Source organism: Echinops telfairi, unplaced genomic scaffold (genome assembly GCF_000313985.2).
Source record: "Echinops telfairi isolate 266 unplaced genomic scaffold, ASM31398v2 ScPeMD7_53;HRSCAF=182, whole genome shotgun sequence".
NCBI lineage: Eukaryota > Metazoa > Chordata > Mammalia > Afrosoricida > Tenrecidae > Echinops > Echinops telfairi.
In genome coordinates this window covers 8,920,739-8,927,555 of record NW_022103951.1, presented here as the reverse complement: position 1 = coordinate 8,927,555, position 6,817 = coordinate 8,920,739, and the positions used below count along the sequence as shown (strand labels likewise).

Sequence of the window (6,817 nt, the reverse complement as noted above, 5' to 3'; positions counted from 1 at the left end):
CCACCCCCAGGATTAAACCCTGGCCAGGTCTAGGCAGCAGGACAGATAATCCCTCTCAGACAAGGCCATTAACATTTAGGACCATCTCTTCAATGGAGGTGTGGCAGTTACATAATCACCTGTGAACCTGCGAAGGGGTGGAGTCTAGCCTGTCAATCGGGTTGCAGCTTGATGACCTCATTTGGAGGCATGATGGAGATAAATAGCTCACTGGAGGCCAGATACACTCACTGCCTATGAGACATTCCTGTTAACAAACCACATGGAGCCTCACTGATGGAGCCAGAGTCCTGGAGCTAGAGAAGCCACATGGAAACCCATGCCAGCGCTGAGATGCTTCCACTGCCACTGGATCCACAGGACTTTCCACCCATGGGCCTGTGAACTTCCAGCATGCAGTGTCATTGCATGTGTTGCGTGAGTCTGAAGACAATTGTATAGATTGGCATTGGACATATGGGCTAATATCAGACTTATAGACTTGATTTGGACTAGGCTGGGATGTTTTCTTAATATACAATTCCTTTTTGATATAAAATTCTGTCTTACACATATGAGTGTCGTTGGATTTGTTTCTCTAGTCTACCCTGACTAACGCAGGAGGTGTTGCCGAAGGTCTCGAGGTCTCAGAGTCCTCTTGTCTTCTCCTGGCACCATGTTAATAGCTACACCCTTCTGGCCAAAACGTCCACCACGAGCAGTTCTGTGGATATAGTTTTCCATGTTGATGGGAAGGTCTGAGTTGGCAACTAAAGAACCTTGCTGCACATCAATGACGCTGGCCCGCAGTTGGTCAGTGGTCATCAATACTCTGCTGGAACCAGAAAAGAACCCCTGATCATCGCATCTCATTCCTTTGATCCCACATCTCTGTGCAGCGAGGACACAATGCATCTTCTCAGTGAGCCAGCCAACCTTCATCCAGATATTGCAGAAGATGATGGCCTGGGTGTTGGTGTGTCCAGTGTTTACTCATCGCATTCCAGTCTTCCTTCTTAGCCAGAGTCCCAGTGGGGTCCCTCATGAACGTCTTGGTCCCCTCCAGCACATCAGAAGGCATTGTAACTGGCAGCAAAACGACCTGGGTGCTGCTGTGGAGGTGTTGGAATATGTGGTGGGTCTGATCCTTGACTCCACCGCTGAACATATCATCAGCTTCATGAAGTACACACATCTTGATATGTATGGGAGACAAGGCTCTTCGATTAAGCACAGAGAATACAGAGTGCATGGCCTGGGGCACCCTCGATAATATGAGGATCCTCCAGCTACAGCTTCTGCACTTCAGCCCACACATTGGTGCCCCCAGAGCTGGCATGGCAGGAAGCACCCAGGGAATCTCCTAATGCCATTACCACATCTGTTCCTGCTGGGCTAGTTCTTGAGTGGGAGTCAGGAGCAAGACCTGGTTGCCTTTTGCTCTAATTCAATATGCTGCAGATTCACCTGGCAAAAGTGGCCCTTTTCCCAGGCTCAGATTGGGCTTGCATGATCACATCATAACTCTTGATACAGGAAGAATGGCTCACTGCTGGATGACAGAGGGCTTCTCAAAACCAGAGGCATTGATGCCTCGGGGTAAGGACTCTGAGAGGCTCATGGCATCAAAGCTGCCAACAATCTCATTCCAGTGACTCTCCATGGCGCCTTCCAGCCCCATACCATTGGGTCTTGATGCACAGACATGATCCTTAGAAATTTGGCTGCTTGTATGAAGACGAGTCTTTAAGACCCCAGATGCTAGTCTTTCTGATAGCCAGGCACCATCTACTTTCTCCACTACACTTGGCTGTAGCACGCATATCTCCAGTGATCTCTTCATGAGGGCAAGCATCAAGCAGGGCCAAGTCATAAGAACTAATTTTTCTTAGATTGAAGCTAGAATGAAATGTGAGCCCCAAATCTAGAGTTTTTATTTGTCTCTGGTTCACTTTACAGACATCATTATCATTTTATGATAGAGAACATTATAAAGCATCCCTTAGGGTATAATTCTATGGATATTAGAATTGATATCATTAATTTAATGAATGGTATAGAATTTTAAACACTGTTGAGAAAAAGAACTTATACAAAAATAGGCCCGCTTCAGACCACAGTACACGAATTGTTGACTTGTACAGATTAAACACAAAGGACTGGACACTATTGACACAAACAACAAGGGGTTGGTGATAGGGCAAAACTTTCAATAACACTCACTCACCATGGCAGAACTGTACCTACCAGACTAATATAGGAAAGCAAGGAGGTTCTCTACCGAGTTGCGTGCCAGACTTATAGCTAGCCTGCACTTATTTAGTCTCCTTTTTTCAAGTGTGTTTTAAACACATTACCATTGGCCAAATCAATGACACTATAAACAGAAGGAGATGATTGATAAGTTTCTCTAACATAAAATAACAAAGATAGATCTCGGAATGGATTTTGGGCTTGCACTTGATCCTAGCTCCAGTCAAAGAATAATTAGTTCTCATGACATGGCCCTGGCTCAATATTCGCCCTCATGAAGGAAATATGGAAGATATGGATGCCACAGCAAAATATGATGAAGAAATTAGATGGTGCCTGGCTATCAGAAAGAATAGTATCTGGGGTCTTAAAGGCTAGTTTTCAGACAAGCAGTCATCTAAGTGATAACACCACCTAAGCCCACATGGAAGAAGCACACCAACCTGTGTGATCCAAGGATTGTAAATCATATAATCCAAATCCTCAGAATGGTATCAGAGCTAAAACTGTGAAATTCTGGTTTGCAGAAGATTATGGATGACAGTGGAAGTCCAAAAGACATTAGCAAGATCTAGACATAGAATCAGTCTCCAGTGATTGCCCTGTGACCATAATCGAGGGATGAGAATAGCCTGGTTATCAGAGTTTAGCAGAGATGATTATAGGAGATTAAAATGAAAAATCAGCTTGGAGCAGCCAATGCACAGAGAGGACCGTAGGGCCGGCCCCACCACAAGACACAAAGTTCCCTCAGTGACCCATAGCACTGGAGACACTGTGCGGAAAGTGTACCTGGTTTGCCCCCACGCATAGTAGGGTGAAACTTGAAGGGAGTACTACAGGGCAGCAAGGGGTGCAAAGTAACCAAATCCCCAAGGAATCCTGAAAATAGACTCAAGGGACAGAGCTTGGCACCTCATCAGACCCAATTGGAAAACACTCATAAGGGTCAGCAGACAGACCTCAACTATCTATCTTTTCTTTTTTTTCTCTCTCTTTTCCCCCATGTCTATCTATATAAGATAGGACAAACAATCTCGAGGAGAAAACAATGGGACCGGTGGTCCCAGAGGACATGGGAGAAGAAGGGGTGGGGAGGGGGGAGAGCCAACAAACTCAGGGACAAGGGAACAAGAGATCTAAAATTGATAGCGAGGAGGGCGGATTATGTCTGGTGGGGTTTGAACAAGTGCAATGTATCTAAGAGGAAATACTGAGAGCTGAATGGAGGGTGAGTATGATACTGGGATAGGAAGAAGGTGAAAGGAAATAGAGGAAAGAAATCGGAGACAAAAGATATTTATAGAAGTATAGCTATAGGCATGTATATATGTAAATACTGTATGTATTCAAGTATAAGCCGAGTTTTTTTCAGCACATTTTTTATGCTGAACAAGCCCCCCAGGTTTTTGTGGTTAAATTAGGTGCCTCGACTTATACTCGAGTATGTACAGTATATTAATTTTTAATGAAAGGGATAGAGGCCAGTGTATATATATTTATGTGTTAAGTATTAAGATAGCAGATAGACTTTGAGCATCTACTCAAGTACTTCCTCAACACAAGAACACTTTATTCTAATTACCTGACACTCTTTGACACTCAGCTTCCCGACACGATCACTGAAGACAAAATGGGTGCATAAGTAAATGTGGTGAAGAAAGCAGATGGTGCCCAGCTATAAAAAGTTATAGCATCTGGGATCTTAAAGGCTTGAAGATAAACAAATAGCTATCTAGCAGGGAAGCAAATAAACCCACATGGAGGAAGCATACCAGCCTGTGTGATCATGAGGTTTCGATGGGATCAGGTATCAGACATCAGAAGACCCAAAACAATTATATGGATGCAAATGAGGGGGGTTGGAGTGGAGACCCAAAGCCCATATACAGACAGTTGGACATCCCCCCACAGAAGGGTTACAAGGAAGGGACAATTCAACCAGGGTGCAGTATAGCACCATCATTCCTCTAGTTCTTCTAGTTCCTGAATGCTTCCTCCCTCGCCCCCACTACCATGACCCAGTTCAACCTTACAAATCCGGCTAGACCGGAGTACACACAGTGGTACAGATAAGAGCTCTCCACATATGGAATCTAGGACAGATAAAACCCTCAGAAACAGTAGTGGAAGTAGCGATATCATAAGGTTAGGGGGATGGCTGGGGGTGGGGGGGAGGAGAAGAAAGGGGGAGCCCATTACAAGGTTGGATATGAAGCCCACCCCCAAGGGGACGAGTAACAGAAATGTGGGTGAAGGGAGACAACAGACAATATAAGTCACAAAATAACAATAGCATATATTTGATCAAGGATTCACAAGGGCGAGAGAGTTGGGGAGAGAGGGGGCGAAAGAGGAGCTGATACCAAAGGCTCAAGTAGAAAGAAAATGTTTTGGAGTTTTTGATGGCAACATATGTACAAGTGTGCTTAATATAATTGAATGGTGGATTGTTATAAGCTTTGTAAGAGCCCCAAAATCAAATGATTAATTTTTTAAAATGAAAACTCAGACTTGAATGATTAAAACCTTATCATATCCTTTTTGAGACAATTTGAGTTTGATCTGGTTTTTAATGTTTTCTGGGTTTTTCTACCATCTTGGATTGATCTCTGTTGTATTTTTTTATTGTTGGTAGCCCTCTTGACTCTTTGTTATGTGTTTCTGTTTTTTATTATATGAGACCCAGGATGGGTGTTTACAGAGAGACTATAAGTAGAGTAAGGGTTCCTGGGGGGTATGGAAGGGCTGATGGCTGGTGGGGGGGAGTTGATATCAAGGAGTACAATAAGGCAGAAAACGTTTTGCAAGTGATGGTGGTACCAATTGTACAATACTTCCTAATATGACTGAACTATTGAATGGTGTGGTATCCGGATCACGTACTAATAAAATTGTTAGAAAGGATGGAAAATAGAAAGGAAGACATTAAAACAGTAAATATATGGTAGTCCTGGTTATATCTATTTATTGGTGGTAGAATGTTAAGCTTTGGAATTTTCCTGTAAATACAGAACACAAAACTTTTTTTCCCCTTAAATGTTATTTGGTAGAATTCCCTGTAAATGTAGACCAAATATATTTTGCCTATTATACAAGTTAAGTCCCTAGGTGACTCTTTGAGCTGAGCTACTAATCCAAAGGTTGATAGTTCAAATCCACTCAACAGAACCACGGAAGAAAGGCTCGAGGGTCTATTCCCACAAGATTATAGCCACTGAAACCCCTTGAGTCCCAAGAGACTAGACTGCAAAGAAAATATGTGACCACCAGGTGGCGGTGTTGTGCAAACAAAGGAGCCCTGGTGGCATATACTGCCATGGAATAGATGCCAACTCATAGCGACCCTATAAGGCAGGATAGAACTAGGGCTGGCATAGTGGGTGACACAATGGATTGCCAACGACAAGGTCCTCAGTTCAAACCCACCAGCTGCTGTAAAGCAGAAAGATGAGGCTTGGTGCTCCTATAAAGGTTTATGATCTCGGAAACCCACAAGGACAGTTCTCTCTGTCCTATAGGGTCTTTATGAGTTGGAATCAACTGGATGTCAGTGAGTTCAGTTTGGGGTTTTAGGCAAAAGTGCCCCGAGGACACTGTGGGTTAGGTGTTGGGCTGTTACCTGCAAGGCTGGCTATTCAAGCCCTCCATCTGCAGGGGGAAGATGGGACTGTTCACTTCCATCAAGATTGGCCGTCTTGGAAACCCGGTAGCGAGTCACTATGAGTCAGAATTCAGCTCCATGGCTATGAAAGACCAAAACACACCGCTATACTGCCGTGCCTGGGTTGATGCCGACTCATGGCAACCCTCCAGGGCAGGGTAGAATAGCCCCTGTGGGTTCTGAGACTGTCACTCTTGACAGGAGTAGAAAGCCTCCTCTTTCTCCAGCAGAGCACCTGGCAGTTTCCAAGTGCTGAGCTGGTGGTTAGGAGCCCAACACACAGCCCACGGACTCCTTGGCAGGAGGCTTGGGTGTGGGTTACGCAAGTGCAGCTACCTGTAGAGAGCAGTCTATATGCGACTCCCTGACGGCCAGTGGGTGGAGGTGGGAGAAGGCCCAGAAGGAGATGAGGGCAAGAGAGAAGAGGAGAGATGTAAAGGGGGGCCTTCCGTATCCCGGTGATTCCCTTGGCTGCACCATGGGGAGCCCCTGTCAGGGAACTCTGAAGGGCAGCAGTGGCCTGGGGTCTTTATAACAAGGCTTATTGGGTCCTGTGGCTAGCGGATATTGGATGCAGTTTCTCAAGTAGGCTCAAAATGACCAGCAGTTTATTTGGACTATTTTTTTAACTGGAGGTCTAAACATTTGAGTTTGGTGCCAGCACGTTTTGGGAGTTAATAGGCTGCAGGTTGATAGGAAACAACAGCCTGAGTCCATCTTGGATTCATAGAGGTAACACTCCGTGTCCTCGAGGCATGGTATTTCCCAGTCTAAGTGGTAGGTTATGTCATAATGCCTGAGTCTGGAACATCTTCAAGACCCAGAGCCTATCAGGGCATAAACTAAGGCCTCAAAGTCTGTTCCCAGTGTGTCTGACCACTTAGTAGGGAAAACCAGGACTGAGTCAGAAAGGGAGAGAGC

The 6,817-nt window shown here is 44.9% G+C and overlaps 1 pseudogene; it reads right to left on the bottom strand.

Moving 5' to 3' along the window:
- The window catches only part of LOC101656817, a 6,782-nt pseudogene extending 866 nt beyond the window's left edge, over positions 1–5,916 (bottom strand).
- Positions 5,917–6,817: the final 901 nt, after the last annotated feature.